We start from the raw sequence: 23,604 nt of genomic DNA on the forward strand, positions 1-23,604 counted from the left end.
ATTTTAAATTTTACTAAAATTCAGTGGGGTGTAAAGAGAATGTGGGGTGCAAAGAGCAAATTTTGTGGTGTCAATAAAATCACCCTAAGTTTAATCCAATGTCCGTTAGGGTTGGGTACGGTCCGATTCTCACCTGAAATTGGAATCAGAATAGCACTATTCATTTAGTCTGATTTGGTCTGATTTTAACGAAAAAATTATAAAACCATTTCTGTCTAATTTGCCCATAAATCGTTCAGTTTCCATTTTTTGGGTTTTGGACCAGAATCTTTTTTCTATTTTTTGAATTTTTTTATAATAAAACCCAACTAAAATTTTATATTTTGGGCTTAAAAATTCACAAATGGCTTTCATGCAAGGGGTGATTTGGAGTTGCATTTGGAGAAATATTAGTTATGGGCTTAGAAATTTTGCATTGGAATTAAATATTTGGCAAAAATGTACCAATGGTCCCTGGACTAATACCAAACTTTAGTTTTCGTCCCTCATATTATTAAATTGTTATGGTGGTACTTTAATTATGCCTCTACTTTGAGAAATCGTCATTTCCATCATCTCACTCAACTTTTTTGTTCAAAATGATGACATGGCAATGACAAGTCCTACTTGGCATGGGCAAAAATGTCTTTTCACACAAAAAATTTAAAATATAAATCAAATCTCTCTCTTTCTCTCTCTCTCTCCACAGCCTCGATTTCTCCCCCCCTAATTTCTCTTTCCCTATCTCTCTCCACAGACTGATTTCTTCCCCCCTTAATTTCTCTTCCCCCTCACCAAACCCTGAACCTTGAACCAGAAGCAAAAGAGAGAGAGAGAGAGAGAGAGAGAGAGAGAGAGAGAGAGAGAGAGAAATGATTAATCTCCCCAACGAACCAAAATCCCAACTCATAGCTACAATTTTGCCAATACACAAACACATAGCTATAAGAAGTGACCAAGAAGCTAGCAAATCCAAAGTAAACAAGAACCATTACTACAATTTTGCCTAAATATTTTATTGAAAAAATAAAAATACACAGTGGATTCAGTTTTTTCACTACAAGAACCAGAATCGAACTAAATTGGTTCGGTTTGATTTTTGGTCCACCCAATTTTTTTCTTGTTTTTTCGACTTAATTCTACTATGTTTTCCAATTTAAATGCCCACCTGATAAGCTCATACTTTCACACATTTGCATGTCTTCTTTGCTTAGTAATTTTATTTAGCTTCTCTTTATTTTGAGTCTCTTACCTATGTTTGTGTGTTTTGTAGGTTAAGACAGAAAGGGGATAACATTTGATACAATTCATGCATGTTAAGGGCTGATTGGGATAAGAGGAATATGAGCTTAAAGACAACCAATTTGAGCCACACACCTTGTCAGTCCAGTTTCGTAGGTCATTTTGCAGGCCTCATTTCAGCAACTTACATAGGTCGGATGAGGAGACATCCTGGATAGAAGTTGTTCCAATGGGTGTCTATTATAACATATCCAAATTTCAGCCCGATTGGATAAATCTGGATCCCTAAACACGTCAAAGAATAAACCAAGTTCACAGAAATGTCATGTTGGCTGCCATCACATTTAATGTGGCTATATCCCTAGAGCCATGTGCTACACATGGGCAGCCAAACATGAGAGTCAAATCAGCTCAGTAACTCAAAAGGATGAACAAAAGTCAAGCTTTCCATATAGAAACCAAGAATAGTCTACCAAAGCATGTATTGGGCAGCTGGAGCAGTTGGCAAGTATGGGCAGTTGGAGCAGTTGGCATGTATGGATAGCTAGAGCAGTTGGGAGCAGCTAAGAGAGGTGTGCTTCATCAGCCAAAAGGGAGGATAAAATTGCACTCTATAAATAGAGAGCTGCACACTCATTCAAGGAGGGTAGACACACACATTCACTTCATCCATTACTCTCATACACACATTCAGATTCACCACAAAGAGAGAAGAGAGCTTGGAGCTGTCCTGGGAACTACATTGCTGCCAGCTAGTTCTTCTCTTCTCTTTATCCTATCTATGTATTTCTTATTTTCTGTATTCATAGTTATGTTTAACTAATCCACTTAGTTAGGGCTTAGGATGAAGCCCTAGTCATGAATATTCAATGTTATGGATGATTTTATAGTTAATTGATTTCCTTACTTTCATTATCAAGTTGTTAATCTCCAATTTATTATGTGCTTGATGTATGTTTTCTTGGAGTAGCTAACTAGGATTTATGCATCTAGCACAGGTTGTGAAGGGGTTTAAATTCACCAATTCTACGCTCCTTTCACAAGCAACACATGAATGGCCTACGAATCATTCAAGGGGTTAATAACCATATGTTGACTAGGACATATACTATGTTCTAGGACTTGTGTGATTATCATATTCTCATAGAGCTTAATGACTCTTGTATGCTTTTTTCTAAGTAGATACCATGCTTAGGTTGCATATTAGAGATCACGTGTTGTGTAGATACCATGCACGATTACATGCCTTAGGAGAATTATGCATCCTGCACCTAGATACCATAGGCTTGTATGTGATAATCTATTGTTGATGAAGCGTAAGTCAATTTCTATGCATTCAGAACTTGGATAGGAAAACTGGTGGTGGATTCCAAGGCTTTAACACATCTCAATCATTGTTTCACAACTTGTTGATTGCTGCCAGTATTTACTTTCGAGCACTTTCATTTCACTTTCTTCTTTTCATTTCAACAACAAAACCCCCCATTTCGAGTGCGTATGTGGTGCTAGGATTCTGTCCTAGACCTTGAGTAATTAGCAAGAGGCATTGTTGAATTCGACCTTGTCTTTAGCTAGTTAGTCAGTTTCTTTGTTCTATGTTTTTCTAACATTCTAAGTAATTTAACTTGGAACTAAGTTACCATTCTCCGTGCGATCGACCTCGTATTTACATAAGCTATACTATAAACGGTTCGTGCACTTGCGATAATTAAAGTTATTGTTTTTAATCACTCATTTTAGTTGTTAAGAATAGGTCCAACCCCTACTGTCTATTAACTAAACAAACCTGTAAAATAGCATGAGGACATAAGTTTAATCATTTGGCCAATGTGGCTCGATTTTAATCGGATTTTATCATAACCTAAGGAAGTTTTGACCACAAGGCGTATCTCAAGGATGTTTTGACCGCAAGGCGTATCTAAGATACTTAAGAATATTTACATTTGCACATGAGGTCCTAAGTTATCGATTCTTACATTCCTCAATATCAATTGTATGAACAACAAAAAAGGACGTCTTGACCAAAAAAACGCTAAGGACATCACTCGTAATAATGGTAAAAGATTAATCAATAATGAGACTCTTTATAGTTGTTTTATATAGTCTAGATGAACTCAATATATACTCAACAGTTCACAATACTTACATAATCACATGACCACATGTTTTAGGGTCAGCCTCACCCAACCCATTTAGCCCTAGTAAAACACTTAAAACAATTTATAGTTCTCTTGGGAAAATGTTTCACTATCTCATGCTTAATATAGACGATTTAAAATCATACAAAAAGTTTCTCCATCGATTAGTGTTGTGCATAGACCTCAAATCAAGTTTTTTGCCTTGATTTCTTTGAAAATGTAGTACATTTTGTTGGTACAATAATATCGACTCATTATCGATAGGCACATCGACCGTCCATTCTTTATTAAAGAATGAACGTCAATTGCCCAGAAGCCTTCGTACCTCCCCCTCCTATTACTAACATTTTGGCTACTGATGTTTTAGTCAGGGCTCAGCCCCGGCTCATTCCTTGTTAGTTTAGTTTGTTGTCGGTTTAGGCCTGTCATTTAACCAAAAGAAAGAAAAGCCTCCCATCTTAATCAAGGTTCTATGTGACTTTTCTACAAACAAAAAGTAAGAGTCCAATGATAATCCTAAAATCAAACGGTGATAGGCACTAATATTAAGAGATAAAAGTAGATATTGTTTCTTTCTTTCACTCGAAGGGTCTTGGTTGAATATTTTACAACTATTTTATTTATTATATTCTCATCATGAAAACCTTTTCACTTATAAATAAAAAATTACTAATAGAGTTGCTTCAAGAAAGATGACTTTTGCCAAAACCGCTTGGTCCATTGCAACAAGCAATGTCCCTTGGCATAAGAGAAACAAGCTACCATGCCTACAAATGGGTTGAATCCATATAACTTGACATATAATTTAGGTTAATTAGCTCTTTTTTCTTTCTTTTTTCTTCCATTGAAGTTAACAGGTGTGATAGTAAGAACAGCATCAATGAAATTGAAAAGTTTAGATTGATAGAAACTAAAGTTAAAATCGACAGTATTTATTCGAAATCGGAATACCAAGTTGAAGTAAATATCGAGTACTAAATTACAGAAGGTAAGAGCCAAGATATACCTACAAGAACAGAAAACAAAATGTGTGTTTTGCTGTCATTTGTGGAAGTTCTTATTCTTCTAATCATCCTTTCCTTCTCATAAATCTGTTCAACACAGGTAATAGAATCCCCATCTCCAAGTACTGTAGCAACCTACATTGTTCACCTTAAAAAGCCACATGACAGAGATTTTTCAGAATTGCAAGACTTACAAAGCTGGCACCAGTTATTTTGGCCCACGGAGACAGAAACCGTGAACCCGAATCCATACCTAGGTACCTGGTTCATTCATATCGAAATGTGGTCACCGGGTTTGCGGCAAGAATGACAGCAAAGCAGGCAAAAGCAATAGAATAGTATAGCCGTATTTACAATATAAAAAAAGGACCACCCGCCTGACGCCTAGTGCCCGCTTCACCACGGGCTATACTATTTTTGTACAATAAAAAAACAGTAGTATAGCCGCGCTATACTATTTTTTAATTAAAAATAGTATCGCCGCGCGGCTATATTCTTTTGAACACGTGATGAAACGGGAGCTAGGATTATACTTTTTTTTTTATTAAAAATAACCCCGAGTATATCCACATGGCTATACTATTTATAATTTAAAAAAGTCCACCCACCTGGCGCCCAACGCCTAGCACCCGGTTCTCCATGTGACAAAAAGGCTATACCTTTTTTAAATAATAAAAAACAGTAGTATAGCCGCCCAGCTATATTAAAAACCATAGTATGTAGTAACATACTGGCGGGCTTTGATGCAGCAATTGAGGGTGGTGTTGATCTGCTCAGCTTCTCCTTTGGCGTTGGTCCAATCCCATCTTTGGTAAATGATATAACGGCAATCCAAAAGGGTTTCCTCGGGAGCGCTTCGCCTGTGAATCTTGGTCCATTCAATGGTACAGTGCAAAATGCAGCTCCATGGATCCTTACTGTTGGAGCAAGCACCATTGATAGGAGTTTCAGAGCCGTGGCGCGGTGTGGAAATGGAGAAGAATTTGAAGGTGAATCCCTTTACCAGCCTCTTGGTTTGTTGAATCCAATAACATTGCCACCTCTTGTATACCCCACCACAAGCAACCACACGTTATCTGAATTCTGCTATCAGGGAACGTTGGCAAATGTCATGGACATGATGAAAGGAAAGGTAGTGCTATGTCAGGGACGTGGAGGGGAAGCCGGCATTGCTAGAGGGGTAGAAGTGAAGAAATATGGAGGGGTTGCCATGATTCTCAATAAATGAAGAGCTTGATGGCTATACTATCTCGGCAGAAACTCATGTGCTACCTGCAACACATGTGACTTATGCAGTAGGGTTGCAAATCAAGGCCTATATAAATTCAACCTCAACACCTACTGCCACAATCTTATACAAAGGAACTCAAACAGGAAACTCATCTTCTCCCATTGTGCTTTCATTTTCTTCAAGAGGTCTATTGACGCAGAAAAATGGTTTGGCACTTTCCCGCGTAACTTAGTGATATGGGGCCTTCGGTATTCCCTGGGCTTCGGTAGGGGATGCAATCTGCAAGATAGCAAACGCTCGGTAAGACCTAGGGCACCGGTGTGGTACTCTCTCCGATACTTAAGTAAGTACGGATTTAGTAAAGTTGGACTATAGATCAATAGGCAGTATGCCGTAAGTTCTGATTACCTCCTTTTTGGGATAATTATTCTCTTTTATAGACCTTGGGAGGTGTGCAAGTTGTTTAGAATTTCGATGTGGGACTGTGGACTTCAATTGTGGGACTGCCACATGTCCCCAAAGAAATGTTGCCCTAGCCACGGGTTCGATAGGGATGGTGCCGAAGGCTACCATAGTGGAGTGCGGTTTTATTCCACGTGTCGGCTATCATAGGCTGCTTATTTTGGGTATAAACAGGAGTCCCCCAAGTTCTCTTGCGAGAGTTCTTGGAAAGGGACTTGAAATTATCTTCGGCAGGAAATGTTGTCTGCCGTTCGATAATCTAGCAGATGGAGGGCTCAACCTTGGCCCTTCCGTTGGTGTTCATTCGAGTGAAGTCGGGAAGTCGAAAAGTCGCTCCGAGTTTATGCGAAGAGATGTGTTGGCGCCGTCTTCCATGTCTCGCGTCTTGTCGATCGCCCACAAGGTGAGTGACACGTGGCGCGAGCACTCATTAGGCGCAGCGCGTGTCGCTATTTGGTTTTTCGAGGTGTACCGTTGCGAACCCTATAAATAAGGGTGACTCCAGAGAGGAATTCACTTTGTGTTTGTGAGAAACGAGAGCTCTGTTGAGGCGATTTCCGACGCGAGCTTACGGCATTCAAGGCGATTTCTGAGATGTTCTAACGGTAGATTAGGCGATTTCCAACATAGCCAACGGCAAGCAGGGCGAATTTCGACAAAGGCGATCGGTAACATAGTTTGTGATCTTTATACAGCTCGATTTAAGGTACCATTCGGCACCCTTATTTAACTCTCCCCTCTAATTATTACTGCCACGTCCTTCCTTGGCATGAACTAGACTGACCATAGGGTTCCGTTTAGTCTAGTCACCATATGTAGCGATGTAGGGGTCGGTAGGCTAGTATTCGGCATGAGCCTTAGTTTCCTTGTCTATTTTGTAGATGTCTGATAGCGAGTCACTTTACGAGGGTGAGCCAAATGCCTTCGAGGGGGAGTCATCTAGCTGCATTCGATTCGGAAAGTGAGGCTACCGAAAACATCGGTGCCGAGGATGGAGAAGACACCGATGTGGAGATAATCGGTGAAGTCACAACCTCCGTCCCTACCCACGGGATCGGTAAGGGGCTCATGGTAAGGCAGCCAAAGCCGTTGGCTGCGATCTTCCGTGATGGCAGCCACTTTGGCGTAAACGTGAGACGATGAGTCGGCGCTGCTAATCGAAAACCTCCACGTCCGGCCGTGGTGAGGCAGCTGCGAACCTTCTTCCTGCCCTAGGGTTTCGTAGTATATCCTAGTATCCGAGGGTGCCTATGGGAGTGCCGAAGGAGCATTTGTTCGGCGTTGACTATTTGGTGCCGAACAAAATAACCGAGCGGGAGATCGCTAAGTATAGGGTGGAGTACCGTATCCCAGATTCGGTAAAAATGAGGATTCCGGGTGCCACCGAATCGCTTAGCAAACCGAAGGGACGGCGATGTGGTTTTGTTTACGGACGTCCTCATTCAAGGCACTCGATTGCCGTTGTAGCAGATTCAGAGAATCTTAGCCCGATCGCTACGCTCTGGCCAATTTAACCCAAACTCGGGTGGCCTTGATGGGAGTAATAACAGCCTTGGTGAAGGAGAGCCCTCATACGAGTAGTTCTCGTATCTGACACATCACAAAATCAAAGATTGCCGACCACGGTGGATGGAGTACAGCGAATCTCGGGCTACAGAGCGGGTCACTTTGTGGCGCGGTGCCGACTTCTCATAAGTCATGGAGGAATCGGCGGTGCCCATTTCGGAGGCGGGAGTCGCCTTGGGGACAGCTGTCAATTCCCTATCCCTATGACTTTCCAGTTACCGTAGGATGACATGCCGTTGATGCGTTGCGGTAATACCTCTATTGAGATTAACCGTCTTCTTTTTGTTGTTTTTCTTGTAGGCGAACTGAAGCAGCCGATCCTTACCCAATCGAGATTCGGCAAGTCGAGAGGGCGAGGAGCAAGGTCCACGCCATTAAGAGGTGTACCCCAGTTCCTTTTCACGGCCAACCTCATCCAAGCACAACTTGTCGACCCTGCTGAGTGTAATCGTTCATCGTGAGTTCGTTATCGCTAGAATAAAACTCTTATCGATCCTTGCTTGTGCGTGACAGAAGAAAGGAGGGCTGCCGAGGCGAAGAGGATGAACGAGTCCTCCAAGCGGCGCCTAATGATAGGCCTTCAAGGCAAGAAGGCGAACGGCAGGCGGAGGCGTGACTGCGGTGGGGTGGATCGAAGATCGGACCCTTGCCAAGCTCGCGGAGATGATGACAACTATGGAAGGGGCTCAGCTGGCGGCAAAGGAGGCCGAGGAGGCAAAGGATGCCGTCCAGGTGGCACTAGAAGAATCGGAGCGGGCCAAGACTTCGGAGATTGACGCTGCCGTTCGGGAGGTAATAAGGAGCTTCCGTCAGTCGATCGAGTTCTCCATCCCACTGGACAAGGAGGTCGGTGTGGAGATGGCGGATCTGCTCTACAGATTCAAAAGGTACAATCCCGGACGAAAGCTCAACCTTAAGTTCATTGCTGACCCTCCTCCCCTTTCGGAAGGCCTCACCGAAGAGATGATCGAGGATTACGAAGGGGATGGCCTTGAAAGAGGCCTTCACCGCTAAGGACTTTGTAACCAAGCTGCTGCCGTTGAGGGTGCCAACGCCGACGATGAGGATGCCGCCGCCTAGGAGTTTTTATTTATTTCTTTTTATAATTTGTATTATCGTATCTGCCATAAGGCAGTTCTTCTGAACATCTTGGTGCCGAGGGCATCTTTTTAATTTTAAGCTATTTTTAAATCTTAAAGTGTCTACTCTATCGGTAGTATTTATGTTTTCGTTAATTAACTGTGTTCTCACATTGTTGCCGAGGGCTAACTAGTATCACTTAGCAAGTTCCAAGTGAGCTCGAGGTTGGTAACAACCTTAGGGCTCAATCGCTTTGTAAATGAATCGGGAGTAGACTCTCACTGCCGAAGGCTAGTTAGAGACAGAACCCGAACACCTTTAATTATGGAAAAGAAACTACAGGATTAACTGCCGTAGGCTAGTATCAGACACAAAATGAGTGCACCCGTAATCGGTAAGACATAACTACTTTTACGTGCCGATGGCTAAATAAAAGCTTACTAGCGAAGGCTGAGAGTAAGAGACAAATTCCCAAGTTAACTTCCGATCGGTAATTGGCTTAGAGATTGATAACTCGAAAATAGGCTTAAGGTGTTGCGTTAATTAATGAAAAAGTGATTCATTATACCGAAGGTTGTGAGCAAAATAAGCCGAAAACTTCTTCATAAATGGTGCCGAAGGCAAGGTTACAGTTTCATGAGTTACACTTTTATACTACCGTGAGCTAGGTGACTTCATTTAAAATAATATTTCAAATGGTCTACGTTCCAAGGATGACCGAGGGCCTTTCCGTTGGAATCTCTGAGCCGATATGTTCCCGACCGCTGGATGCCGATGATCTCGTAAGGTCCTTCCCAAGAAAGTCCAAGGGTTCCTTCCGTGGGGTTCTTAGTTGCCAGAGAGACTTTTCGCATAACCAATCACCGACTCGAAAGAGCGGGATCTAACTCTGGAGTCGTAATACCGAGTGACGCGGTGTTTATAGGCTTCATTCCGAAGGTTGGCCTACGCTCGGCGTTCCTCGATCAGGTCGAGGCTTAATGCAAGTGCCTCCTCATTTGCTTTGGGAGTATGGGTTTCTATTCGGTAATAGGACTCTCCGATCTCCACAAGAACCATTGCTTCTGAACCGAAGGTAAGAGAGAAGGGTGTTTCCCCAGTTGTCGTTCGGTAGGATGTCCGGATAGCCCATAATGCTTCTGGAAGTTTTTCCGGTCAGGCTCTTTTGGCCTTGTCAAGTTGTCGTTTTAGTAGCTTCTTCACTATTTTATTCATTGCTTTGATTTGACCATTCGATTGGGGGTAAGCTGGCGAAGCGAAGAAAAGATTGATCTTGAGGCGAGTGTAGAACTGCCTAAAGACTTCCGAATCGAATTGCCTGCCGTTATCGGTGATGGTGGCATAGGGGATACCAAATCGGTAGCAAATGTTCATCCAAATGAAATCTTCCATTCTATCTGCCGTTATTGTTGCTAAAGCTTCAGCCTGTACCCATTTGGTGAAGTAGTCCATGGCAATAACAGCGTACTTTACCTGTCCCTTGCCTTGTGGCATCGGACCGATCAAGTCTAGTCCCCACTGGGCGAAAAGCCATGGGCTTACGATCAGTGATAGAGGCTCGGCAGGAATGTAAGGCACACTACCGAATCATTGGCATTTGTCGCACTTTTTTACTAACGCATTTGCATCTTGGTGCAAAGTCGGCCAAAAATACCCCTGCCGGAAGGCTTTGTGTACCAACGATCGGGACCCTGAATGGTCACTGCAGACTCTGCTATGGATTTCCCGAAGGACGTAGTTCCCTACTCCTCGGTGAGGCATTTCGATACGACGTGGTACAGCCTCATTTGTCTGAGATATAAATCGCGTTGACTATGTATCTCGCTGATCGGTAGCGTAGCTTCCGTGCTTGGGACTTGTCGGTGGCGAGTCCCGCTTGTTAAGAAAGCATAAATTGGAAACATCCATGTGCCCTCGTACCGTCGGTACATACTTCAGCAGTTGTCGTGCTTGGCTGGGATAGTATCTCCACCGACACCTTCCTTCCGATCTTATCATTTATTGCGAAGCCAAATGTGAGAGTGCATCGGCGTGATCGTTTTCGATCCGGGACTGCGAATCTCGTAGGCCTGGAACTTCTTTAAGAGTTGGTGGGCTGCTGATAGGTAGGCGGACATAGAGGCATCCTTCGCTGCGTAGTCTGCCGTTATTTGATTCACTATTAGTTGGGAGTCACTGTGAATAACGATTTGTATTGCCCTCATGCTTTTGGCTAGCCGAAGGCTGGCCAAGAGAGCCTCATTCTCCGCCTTGTTGTTAGAGGTTCTGAAGTTGAATCGGAGGGCATATTCGATCTTTGTTCCGTCTGGAGTAGTCAATACCAGACCAGCCCTACACCCTTGTTGATTTGCCGAGCCGTCGACGTGCGGGTCCATACAGGAATGGAAGGATCAAATTATTCGGCATTCAACCTTTCTGGATCCACGGTTTCAACGTTCGGAAATGAAGTCCGCGACAGCTTGACCCTTCTCGGTAGGCCTTAGCTTGAACTGTATGTCAAACTCCCCGAGCTCGATCACCCATTTGATCAATCGGCCGAATGTTTCTGGTTTTTGTAGTACTTGCCGAAGCGGTTGATTGGTCAAAACTGTGATCTCGTGCGCCTGGAAGTATGGGTGGAGCCTTCTAACTGAGACAACAAGGGCTAGTGCTAGCTCCTCCAAGGGGGGATACCGAAGCTCTGCGCTCTGCAGTGCTTTGCTGACATAAAATATCGATAGCTCCGCCTTCTCGGTCTGCGTATGAATATTGAACCGACGGCGATCTTGGATACCGAGAGATAGAAGCAGAACCTCTCACGAAGTGGCTTCGATGCTCTGCTCATATAGTTCTTTAGGTCTTGAAATGTCTTGTCGCATTCGGCAGTCCATGTGATATTCTGTTTGCCCCATTTCAAGGCCTTAAAGAACGGTACACATTTATCGGTGGCCTTGGAGATGAAATGCTTTAAGGCAGCGACATGTCCGGTAAGGCTTTGAATGTCCTTATGCGTCTTCGGCATCTCCATGTCGATTATGGCTTTCATTTTCTCAGGATTGGCTTCGATTCCTCTCTAGCGATCATAAAATCGAAACTTGCACTGAAGACACACGGCGCGCCGTTGGGTTTAGTCTCATTCGGTAATCTTTTAGTATACTGAACATGAGGGCCAGGTTTTCTAAATGCTCCCCTATCGTTCGGCCTTGACTAGCATATCGTCGACATACACCTCTATGATGCTGCCGATGTGTTTGGCAAAAATTCGGTTGACAAGCCTTTGATATGTTGCCCTCGTTTTCAAGTCGAGCGACATAGCGTTATGCGATACCCGATCTGTGATGAATGCCGTATGTTCGTTGTCGGCAGGGTGCATGAAGATCTAGTTGTATCCCGAATAGGAGTCCATGAAACTGAGCAACTCGTGACCGGCAATCGCGTCAACAAGCTGGTCGATCCTGGACAAAGGAAAACTATCATTTGGACAAGCCTTGCTCAAGTCAGTATAGTCTTGACACATTCGCCATCCGCCATTGCCCTTTCGAACCATGACCGAGTTTGCAAGCGAGACAGGTACGTGGCTTCCCTAATAAAGCCGATGACTTTAAGCTTGTCAAATTCGATGCGCATGGCCTCGTGCCGTTCGGCATCATAAGAACGCCGCTGCGGCGGGCTTATAGGAAGGGAGATCTTGAGCTTGTGGTGATGGCGTGCGGGGATATGCCGGGCATATCGTCATAAGACCAAGCAAAGACCTCGGCATGGTGTCGCAAGAAGTCAATGAACTGCGTCCGGTGGTGGGGTTTGAGGTGGTGCCGATCTTTACACACCGGTCGGGATACTCTTCATTCGATTCTTGTTTTGAGTTCTTCGGCAGGGTCGCTATCGGTGTTGGCATTTCCTCTATTGGGTCGTCTATAGGCCCGCTACGTTCGATAGCCCATGCACGACATGGCTTCCGGAGGTTTGCAAGCTACTAATTTGAGCGATCGCATAGCACGTCCGTGGTGGTCTCCTCGGATGATGCCGATATCATTGCGGTAGGGAACTTCATCAACAATGTGGATGGACAGGTGAGCCTTGATTCGGTGAGTGCCGTTCGTCCGATGATGACGTTGTATGCCGTCGGGTAGTCAAAAATAAGGAATTGGTCGTAGATCATTGTTTTCCATGGGAACGCCGAAGGCGATGGGCGATGACGACCTTTGCTGATCGGCCGGACTAGGTCCTGAAGCTCAACAATGGGGTTATCTGCCAGGCTATCTGCCACTCCCATTCCCTTGAAAGCATCGGCAAAGATTACGTTTGAGCTTCCATTGTCGATCAGCACCCGTCCCACATCATAGTCAACGATTTCAGCCCGGATGATCATCGGGTCGTCATGGGGATAAATGACCCCTTCCTCTTCTTCCTCACAGAAAGTGATAGGTTCTCATCCCACCTTTGGCACCTTGTTGTGCTGGTTGACCTCTATGCCGAAGACTTGAGGGTAGTGAGCTGCACGAACGTAATGCTTCACCGATCGGTTTGATAATCCCGCCAAAGTGGGACCTCCGCTGATGGTGCTGATCATGTTGATTGGTCGGTTTGCGTTCGGAACTAGTGACTGCTGAGGTCTAGCAATATATTGGTCCATCCCTCTCGAATCAATCTCTCAACGATCTTCCTTAGGCTTATGCAGTCTTCAGTGTTGTGATTGTTATGCTGATGGTATCGACAGAATTTATTCGTATCCCGATTGTCCTGCCGATTGGGGTTTCGGTTATTTGGCTTGGGTATTATCTCGTTTTCATTCATCAAGACTACCTCATAGGTCGTGTTCAACAAAGTAAAGACTTCCCACGTGCGATCGTGGTTCGGCAATGGTGCTCGGTGGTCATTGCGACCGCATTTTCCTCGTCCCTTCTCTGAACTTCCCTGCTGATTATCACGGTCATCCTTCGCTTGTGCCCTGTCGAAGGCTCGTCACACTTTCTTGTGGGGTATGGTGATCTCTGCACAGGATAACCTTTTAATGTTGGCTCATCTTGCCGAGTGAAGGCCCGAATTTGGAGTTGAAATATTCGCCTTGGCGTGGATCGCCGCTTGCTTCATTAACTCGTCATATGTGCGCCATTCTGCTGTGTACGAGGTACCGAAAGTGAGAGGACCGAAAGCCACTCTTAAAGGCATCGTAGGCTGCCCTATCGTCGGTTCTGAGACACAGGTACTCGTGACTAAAGCGTGCTGCGTACTCCTGTAGGGTTCGTCTTCTCTCTGTCGAATCGTATACAGATCATCGGCAGTGACGGTGATCTGTCGGATCATAAAATGATTAAGGAAAATCTGCTTCAATTCGTCGAAGGAGTCTACCATCCCGGCTCCAAATGGTAAAACCAGTTTAATGCGCTTGGTAAGGGAGGATGGGAACAACGACACTTGCCCTTCGTCGCTAGACCCTTGCATCCATTGCGATTGGAATGAGTGAAGGTGCGTTAAGGGTCTTCGACATCGTGTAGAACGGTATCCGAAGTGGCTGTATATCCCTATCCCGCCGCGAACATTTTATGCGTTCGGTGAACGGTCTGGCCGGCTTGCCCGATCGGGCTCTTGGGAGCGGGTTCTATCGTTCTCCATCTTCGAATCTTTTGGAAGAGCAGACGGATAGCGGGGTCTCTGCTCGGGACCTCCTCGAAACCATACTCTTCGAAAGTTCTCCACGGACTCGATGGTCTTGCCTTCCAATACTCCGTGGGAGTTTCGAAAGGCAGTTCGATTCGGTGCCCTTGGAGGGGACATATTCATCGTCAGATTCTACCTCCGATTCAAACCTTTAGACCTTTCTAAGGGGTGATTTGTTTCAAGGACCCTCATCCGTGAGTCCCGCAGCGGGCATTAATCCTGATAGGGGACTCTGCCGTTCGGCCCCCTTGTCGTTGATTCGATGGCGACAATCGGTGTAAACCTTCTTCGGTATGTGAGGCTAGTACCGTGGAGCCGGACTACCAACTGCTTTGGAAGCTGCAGGCGTTGCCTTTGCCCCATCTTCCCCTTCTTACGCGATTGGGAGTCCGCAGACTGGGAAGATTCCGTAGCTTGGATATTCTGCGTTTCTGTTGATTGAGCAGCCGGGGTTTCGTCTACTTTGGACGCGAGGAGGTTGTTATGTTCTTGGAGCTTTGCCATATCCTTCCGAAGGGAAGTGATTTGAGCCGAAGCTCTGCCTCGTAGTTTGAATTACTAGTGTATTACCAAAGGGAGTGCAGGGGCAGCGCAGGTAGCACCGCTTGGCCTGCGAGCGGTAACCCCTCCTCCGATAAGAGCGTTGGTACTAAAGTGGTCCCCATGTATTACGGACAAATATGGGTCAATTTTCTGTCGATTCCCACGGACAAGCTACTTGACGCAAAAATGGTTTGGCACTTTCGCGTAACTTAGTGATATGGAGCCTTCGGTATTCCCGGGCCTCGGTAGGGCATGTGATGCAAGATAGCAAACGCTCAGTAAGACCTAGGGCACCGGTGTGGTACCGCCGAAGGCTCTCAATGCTTAAGTAAATCACGGATTTAGTAAAGTTAGACTACAGATCAATAGGCAGTATGCCGTAAGTTCTGATTACCTCCTTCTTGGGATAATTATTCTCTTTTATAGACCTTGGGAGGTGTGCAAGTTGTTTAAAATTTCGATGTAGGACTGTGGACTCCAATTGTGGGACTGCCACATGCCCCGAAGGAAATGTTGCCTTAGCCACGGGTTCAGTAGGGATGGTGTCGAAGGCTACCATAGTGGAGCGCGGTTTTATTCCACGTGTCTGGCTCTCATAGGTTGCTTATTTTGGGTATAAACAAGGTCCATATGCAGCAAGCCCCGGGATTCAAACCGGACATTATTGGACCTGGAGGAAATATTCTTGGAGCACCGTCCGTCGACTCATCATTTTCGGTGAGTTCGGGTACCTCGATGTCATGTCCTCGTCGATGGTACAACAGCATTGCTCAAGAGCTCACACCCTGACTGGTCACCACTGCTATTAAGTGTGCAATGATGACAACTGGCGATGTACTGATCATGAAGACAAGCCCATTCTTGACTACAATTATGCTCCCTGAACTCTTTGCCACTGGTGCAGGCCATGTTAACCCCTCCAAAGCAAACGATCTGGGGCTTGTCTATGACATCCAACCAGACGATTACATTCCTTATTTGTGCGGTTTCAAGTACAAAGACAAAGAGGTAGAAGCAATAACACAAAAAACAGTGAACTGCTCCAAGATAAAAGCATACGAATCACAATTTGAACTAATGTTGGTGAGCTTCATCAAATTACACTGTGAAGGTTGTTTCTCCAGAGGGAGTAAGCATTCAAGTAAAGCCTGAGGAGATTGTGTTCACTGCTGAAACAGACACAACTTACAAAGTGACTTTCAGCCTAGAGGATGAGGGCTATAGTCAGAGTGCTGGCCATAAGTTATTTGCTCGAGGCTCCCTGCAATGGATTTCTGCTGAACATGGTGTTAGTGTTAGAATTCTTTGTTTTAGCATTTCATATTTTGGATATTTTGGGAGCAAAGAAGAAAATCACAGAAAAAATTGAGAGAGAGCGTTGCTCTAGAGAATGAAAAATGCTTCTATATATTTCATATCTGTTCCACTGTTTGGTTATAATCGTTAGGTAGAGAGAAGAAAAAAAAGAGATATTCTTCCCTGTACCATATTTACAATAAGCTCAAGTTCTAGCATCCTATTAGATGCTTACACATGTCACTTAATCCTATGCTAGAGATTAAAACACTTGGACTGTGATCCAAGGGTGCACAATAAAGCTGAAGAAAAAAAAAATAAACTACTAAAAGAAATGAAAACAGAGCAGACACAATTCCTTTAGCTCCAAAAACTCGGCTGAAGGATTACACACCAACATTTCCCTTCTAATCCTTTAGCCGACTTAACACCAAGTAATTCCCTTAAGTATGCAAACTTGTCCTTAGGCAAAGCTTTAGTCAGAATATCTGCAATTTGCTCCTCAGTTCTGCAGTAGACAAGTTCTATCTCCTTGGCTTGAATTGCTTCTCGAATGAAATGAAACTTTCTGTTAATGTGCCTTGACTTCTGGTGGAAAACAGGGTTCTTTGCCATAGCAATTGCTGATGTGTTATCACACATTATCTGTGTTCCTTCAATCTGTTCTTCTCCAAAATCTTCAAGTACAAATCTCAGCCACTTTGCTTGAGAAGTAGCCTCTGCAGCACTTATATATTCTGCCTCTGCTGTAGACAAAGCAACTGTATTTTGCTTAATTGAAGCCCATGAAAACACTCCCGATCCCATAGTAAAAGCATACCCTGAGGTACTCCTCATGTCATCTTCACTTCCTGCCCAATCACTATCACAATAGCCAATAAGAGTAGTTTCGTTTCCTTTCTCAAATACAATTCCAAAGTCTATTGTTCCTTGAATGTATCTCAATACCCTTTTAGCAGTTCCCATGTGTTTCTTGGTGGGATTGTGCATGAATCTTGCCAAGAGGCTAGCTGCAAACATTATGTCAGGCCTAGTTGCAGTCAAGTAGAGCAAACTGCCCACAATTTGTCTATATTCTCCTTCATCTGCAGCCTTACTTCCATCATTCTTACTTAACTTCTCATTCATTGCAAGTGGTGTAGCCACTATTTTGCAATCTTTCAAACCAAATTTTTAACCAGCTTCTGTCCATACTTCTTCTGATGCAAGAAAATGCTTTGTTTAGACTGTATCACCCTCATTCCAAGAAAATGGTGTAATACTCCCAAATCTGTCATCTCATAGTGTTCCATCATATCTCTCCTAAATTCTTCATTCATTTGAGAGCTGCTACCCGTGTACACTATGTCATCAACATATAGAGAAACAATAAGAACATCTGAACCTTCTGCCTTAACATATAAAGTTGCCTCACTTGGACTTTTCTTGAAACCAGCCTTGTTGAAATAGGCATCAATCTCGTCATACCAAGCTCTTGGTGCTTGCTTCAAACCATACAAAGCTTTGTGTAACTTGTATACCTTTGTTTCCTCATCCTTCTTTACAAATCCTTGTGGTTGCTCCACATATACTTCCTCCTTTAAAACTCCATTAAGAAATGCAGATTTCACATCTAGTTGATACAAGCTCCATTCCTTATGTGCAGCAAGAGCAATCAAAGTCCTAATGGTGTCTAGCCTTGCCACAGGGGCAAAAGTCTCATTGTAATCAATACCGGGCTTTTGTGAGTAGCCTTTAGCCACTAAACGAGCCTTGTTTTTCTGCACAGTACCATCTAGATTCAGTTTAGTCTTGTAGACCCACTTAACACCAATCACAGGTTTAGCAAATGGTCTCTCGACAAGTTTCCAAGTGTCATTTTTTTCTATCATTTCCAGTTCAGCTTCCATTGCCTTTCTCCATGACTCATCTTGAGCTGCATCTTCATAATTTTCAGGTTCCACGATACACACATTACACTTAGCCATGATTTCACTTACACTTCTCCATTTCTTTGGTGTGTGATCAAAGAAATGAGAACTTTCACCTATGCCTTCATCTTGCAGAGTGGTATCTTCAACTATTTGAGTTTGTGTATCCAAGCTTTGACTTGGTTTAGCTTGTAATGTGACTTCTTCATCCATTTGCAGTGATGTATCCAAGCTTTGACTTGGTTCACAGCTTTGATTCTCAGTAGGCAAAGGGACTACCATCTCTTCTTCATTTGTATTTCCCACTTCCATAAGCCATTTTCATCAAATTGCACATCTCTGGACAGAATTATCTTCCTAGTACTTGGATCAAACAGCCTATATCCCTTTTCACAGAGACCATAGCCTACAAAAATACACTTGTGACTGTTTTCTTCAAGCTTATGCCTCAATGCTGAAGGAATAAGCACATGACAAGGAGATCCAAATATTTTTAAATGGGCAATTCCTAGGTTTTCTGCCAGTATAAGCTTCAAATGGTGTTATCTTGTTAAGAGCCTTGGTAGGACATCTATTCAGCAAATAGACTGCTGTATTTACAGCTTCTGCCCAAAACTCATAGGGAACACCTTTCTCATGCAACATGGACTTGGCCATTTCCACTACTGTCCTGTTCTTCCTCTCGGCCACTCCATTTTGCTGTGGAGAATATGCCATAGTTAGCTGCCTTTGAATACCAGATTCCTCACAAAACTTGTTGAATTCTCCAGATAGAAACTCTCCACCCCTGTCACTTCTCAAGCCTTTTATCTTATACCCACTTTGCAGCTCAGTCATAGCTTTGAATTTTCTAAAACATTCCAATGCACTTGACTTATTTCTGATGAAGTACACCCATGACATTCTAGTAAAATCATCTGTAAACAGTAGAAAGTACCTGTTTCCAGATAGTGATTCTGTTTTCATTGGTCCACATATGTCTGTGTGAACCAATTCCAAAGGGTTTGAAGCTCTCCAAGTGGATTCCAAAGGGAAAGAATCCCTATGCTTGTTTTCCAAGCATACAACCATCACATACAACTAACTTCTGCTCCAAGTGAGGTAAGCCATGAACCATCCCTTGATTCTCAAGCAATTTTATACTTCTTTCATTTAAATGCCCCAGCCTCTTATGCCATGTCTGCAAGCAATGTGTGACACTTGCTTTTAGGACCAACTCACTCGCAGGCATCATTGTCAATGGAAAGCATCTGTTATTTGTCATCTGCACCTTCACAATCAGATTTTCTAGTGACTGATTGTCATAAACACTCACCACATTTCCTCCAAACATAAGGTGATAGCCATGTTCCATCATTTGCCCAACACTAAGCAGATTTTCTTCAAGGCCAGGTACAAGCATTACTTCATGAATGTGCTTCTTGCCTAACTTAGTTTTTATCACCAAAATCCCTTTTCCAGCAACTGGGACCACTTCTCCAGTTCCCATCTTCACCTTAGAGCTCAAATTCCTTTGAATATTGACCAAAAGTCCCTCATCTCCTGTCATGTGGTTACTACAACCACTGTCAATAGACCAAGAGTGATTTACCTTCACATCAGTTGCAGCATTACACACATAAAATAAAGTGCCACAATCTTCCTCCTGATTTGCATAATTCACTCTCTGCACATTCTTGTGTCCATAGCAATCTCTGATCATATGTCCAGGCTTCCCACAACCATGGCATTTGGGTTTCCCTTCATACCAACATTTGCCATAATGAAATTTGTCACAATGTTTGCAGGCCATTTTGTTTCCGTCATTGGATTTCCAATTTTTCTGAGGTATTTGATCTGCTGAAGCAATTCCATTTTCAGGGTTTTTCCTACCAACATTCAGACTAGAGAAGGCTTTTTCTGTAGAATTCTCAGTGTGTCTATCCAATCTGAGCTCAAAGCTCTTCGGTGAAGCAACAACTTCTTGAACCTCAAGAGTTTCAAGGTCCTTAGAGTGTTCAATTACAGAGCAGATAGAATCATAAGATTTAGGCAAACTAAACAATAGCTTCTGGACAATTCTCTCTCTAGATAGTTCCTCACCATAACTCTTCATATGATTTACTATATCAAACGACCTAACCAGATATACAGATAAAGATTCACTATCCTTCATGCGGGTATATTCAAATTCCCTACGCAGCCCTTGCAATTTGACATTTCGTACCTGTTTATCTCCTCTGAATTCCAGCTTCAGAATATCCCAAGCTCCCTTCGAAGTTTCCTCATTCACAATCCTTGGAAATAGCTGATCTGAAACAGCACTTTGGATCAATCCAAGTGCACGAGCATCCTTCATCAGAGTCTGAACCACCATAGACTTCTCAGTGTCTACAGCCTCCTCTTTCTCCTTCTTCAGATCTAGGTCACTTAACCCATTCTCGACCAGATCCCATAAACCATGAGATTTCAGAATAGTTTTCATTCTGATACTCCATAACTCATAATTTTCTCCATTGAAAATTGGAGTTCGCAGCTCAGAGGTACTCGATCCTGCCATATTAGACATTGGATTTGAGAAATCGCGATCTTCAGGATGAGCTCAAGTTTAGCTCAAACAAAACCCAATTTCTCCGATTCAATCACAGATTCACGCCCAGCTCAAGCAATCGAACCTGGCTCGCGATACCATGTTAGAATTCTTTGTTTCAGCATTTCATATTTTGGATATTTTGGGAGCAAAGAAGAAAATCACAGAAAAAATTGAGAGAGAGCGTTGCTCTAGAGAATGAAAAATGCTTCTGTATATTTCATATTTGTTCCACTGTTTGGTTATAATCGTTAGGCAGAGAGAAGAAAAAAAAGAGATATTCTTCCCTGTACCATATTTACAATAAGCTCAAGTTCTAGCATCCTATTAGATGCTTACACATGTCACTTAATCCTATGCTAGAGATTAAAACACTTGGACTGTGATCCAAGGGTGCACAATAAAGCTGAAGAAAAAAAAAAATAAACTACTAAAAGAAATGAAAACAGAGCAGACACAATTCCTTTAGCTCCAAAAACTCGGCTGAAGGATTACACACCAACAGTTAGTAGCCCAATTTTTGTCGCATTCAAAAATGACGATAGGATGCTGCTACTCACACCTTAGAAAAGTTCAGTTTAAACTCTACAGCAACCTCTATATGTATCCCAGAAAGTGATATCAATATATATGCATCCTTCTAATATAAATATGTTTTATTGTATAACTAGAAAAAATTAAAAGAAGAAAAGTTCGTGTGCACTTATATCTTGACCAAGTAAAGGGGAAGCACTTGAATTCATTTAGACAGGCTGTTCTAGTTGTTCCTCTTAAGAAAGCAAATGAAATATATCAAAAATTCCAATTGACCTTAAGTGTTACTCATATTCAAATAGTATCTTATATCAGATAACCAAGCCTTGAGTGAAGACCAAAATTTGAATCTGCCAAATTAAGATAGGCTCCCAAGACAGGTTAAGTACCATGCAAATTTGTCAACTTTCAGTAACTAAATGTGCTGTCCTATGAAAGAAAGAAATGACCACACATATGGATATGGTGTACTGGCTTCTCCATTGCAGACTGATCTTCCCCGCTAATTTGTAATCTTATGACAGAAATCACATGATTCTACTTTGTAACATTATGGCAACAATCAAATCAAAGAGGGATCAAATACAAGTGGCATCGCAGCTTTGATCAAGAGTGCGCACCCTGACTGGTCTCCGGCCGCGATAAAATCTGCAATCATGACAGCAGCTGATGTTTTAAATCTTGAAGGAAACCCAATTCTTGATTCTGATCTTCTTCCAGCCAAATTCATTGCTATTGGTGCTGGACATGTTAACCCATCAAAAGCAAGCGATATGAGGTTAGTCTACGACATCCATCCTGATGAGTATGGCAATTACTTTTGTGACTTGAATCTTACAGACAGTGAGATAGGTATGATCACACAACACAACATACAGTGCTAAAGTCCAAAAGGCATACCTGCAGCACAACTCAACTATCCTTCACTTTTGGTTGCATACGGTCCCAGGCCCAGACACAAGGACAGTGACTAATGTTGGCTCTGCATTCTCAACGGTGTTGATATCACCGTGCCTGATGTAATTGCATTCACTGAGGTGAAGCAGACAGCAATGACATCTACTCAAACAAACGACAGTACTTGGGAAGCAAGAAACCAATTTGCTGAAGGATATCGGAAGTGGGTTTCTTTTTATCGTAGTGTTAGAAGTCCGATATCTGTCATGTTTAATTAACATGTCATTAACAATAACACTTTAAAAAAATAAAAAAATCATGCGTATCGCCACCCGGCTACTACTATATTTTATAATAAAAAACCGTAGTATAGCCAATTGGCTATACTCTTTTTATTAAAAAAAACCAAGTATAGCCAAACGGATATACTATTTATTAAAAAAAGGCCCGCTTGGTGCCTAGCGTTCATTTCGCTATGTGTCAAAAATCGTATAGCCACGCGGCTCTACTATTTTTAATAATATAAACCGAGTATAGCGGGCTTTTAAAAAAACCAGCGTATAGCCACACGACTATACTATTTATAATTAAAAAGGACAGCGGACTCGCGCTAGCACCCGCCGACAAAAACTCGTATAGCCGTTTTTAAAATAAAAAATCGCGGCTATAAAAAAAAAAGCACGCTGGGAGGCATGTCAAAAATAGTATAGCCGATCGGCTATACTATTTTTACAATAAAAACCATAGTATAGCCGAGCGGCTATACTAACCCGCAGTATGGCCCCACGGCTATACTAACGGCTATACTGTCAAGGACCTCCCGCCTGACTTCTAGGGCCTAGCGCCCGGTTTGCCACGTGTCATAAATAGTATAGCCGTGCGGCTATAAGATTTTTAATAAAAAAATAACTAAATGCAGCTAGCGAATCTGATGTAGCCGCTCGGTTATACTTGGTTTTCTTCGAATGTTCTGTAATTATCCAAAGCTTCCACAATTTTTAACCTCAAAGTAATTACCATTTACAAACCACTGCAACCACCATTGTCTTCTTCATCTCCACCTAATGAAACCCTATTTTAAATAATATCAAAACTAGCATCATAAAACCACTCCGCCTCATTCTCCATATCAGACTGCTCTTTAACCTCAAACCATATCTTCAGAGGTCAAGCTAAGACTATACTAAAAACTGGGAGCTCTGGATGAGGAGGGTAAGAAGGAAAACTAAAGAAATAACAATTCAAATTTGTTTATATGAGCAGCAGCATTGCCCTTCATATAATATTAAAAGGGGCATATACTCATGTCTAGCACATTTGATAGGTAATAAACAAACCGAAAATGTATTCTTTGACCTAAATTTACTAAAGAGGAATACAGCAATCACTTATATCTAATGAATATTGGTTAGATATAACTAATTTTGGAAGCACATATTAAAGAAACTATATATTTTACAAATTAATTTTTATATACCCTATATATTTTACAAATTGATATTCTAAACTAAACTAC

At 42.8% G+C, this 23,604-nt stretch overlaps 1 pseudogene; it reads left to right on the top strand.

Moving 5' to 3' along the window:
* The first annotated feature begins 4,669 nt into the window (after positions 1-4,669).
* On the top strand, positions 4,670-22,366 carry LOC103337365 (subtilisin-like protease 4; annotated as a pseudogene).
* Positions 22,367-23,604: the final 1,238 nt, after the last annotated feature.

This window comes from Prunus mume, linkage group LG7 (genome assembly GCF_029339155.1).
Source record: "Prunus mume cultivar Tortuosa linkage group LG7, ASM2933915v1, whole genome shotgun sequence".
Lineage (NCBI taxonomy): Eukaryota > Viridiplantae > Streptophyta > Magnoliopsida > Rosales > Rosaceae > Prunus > Prunus mume.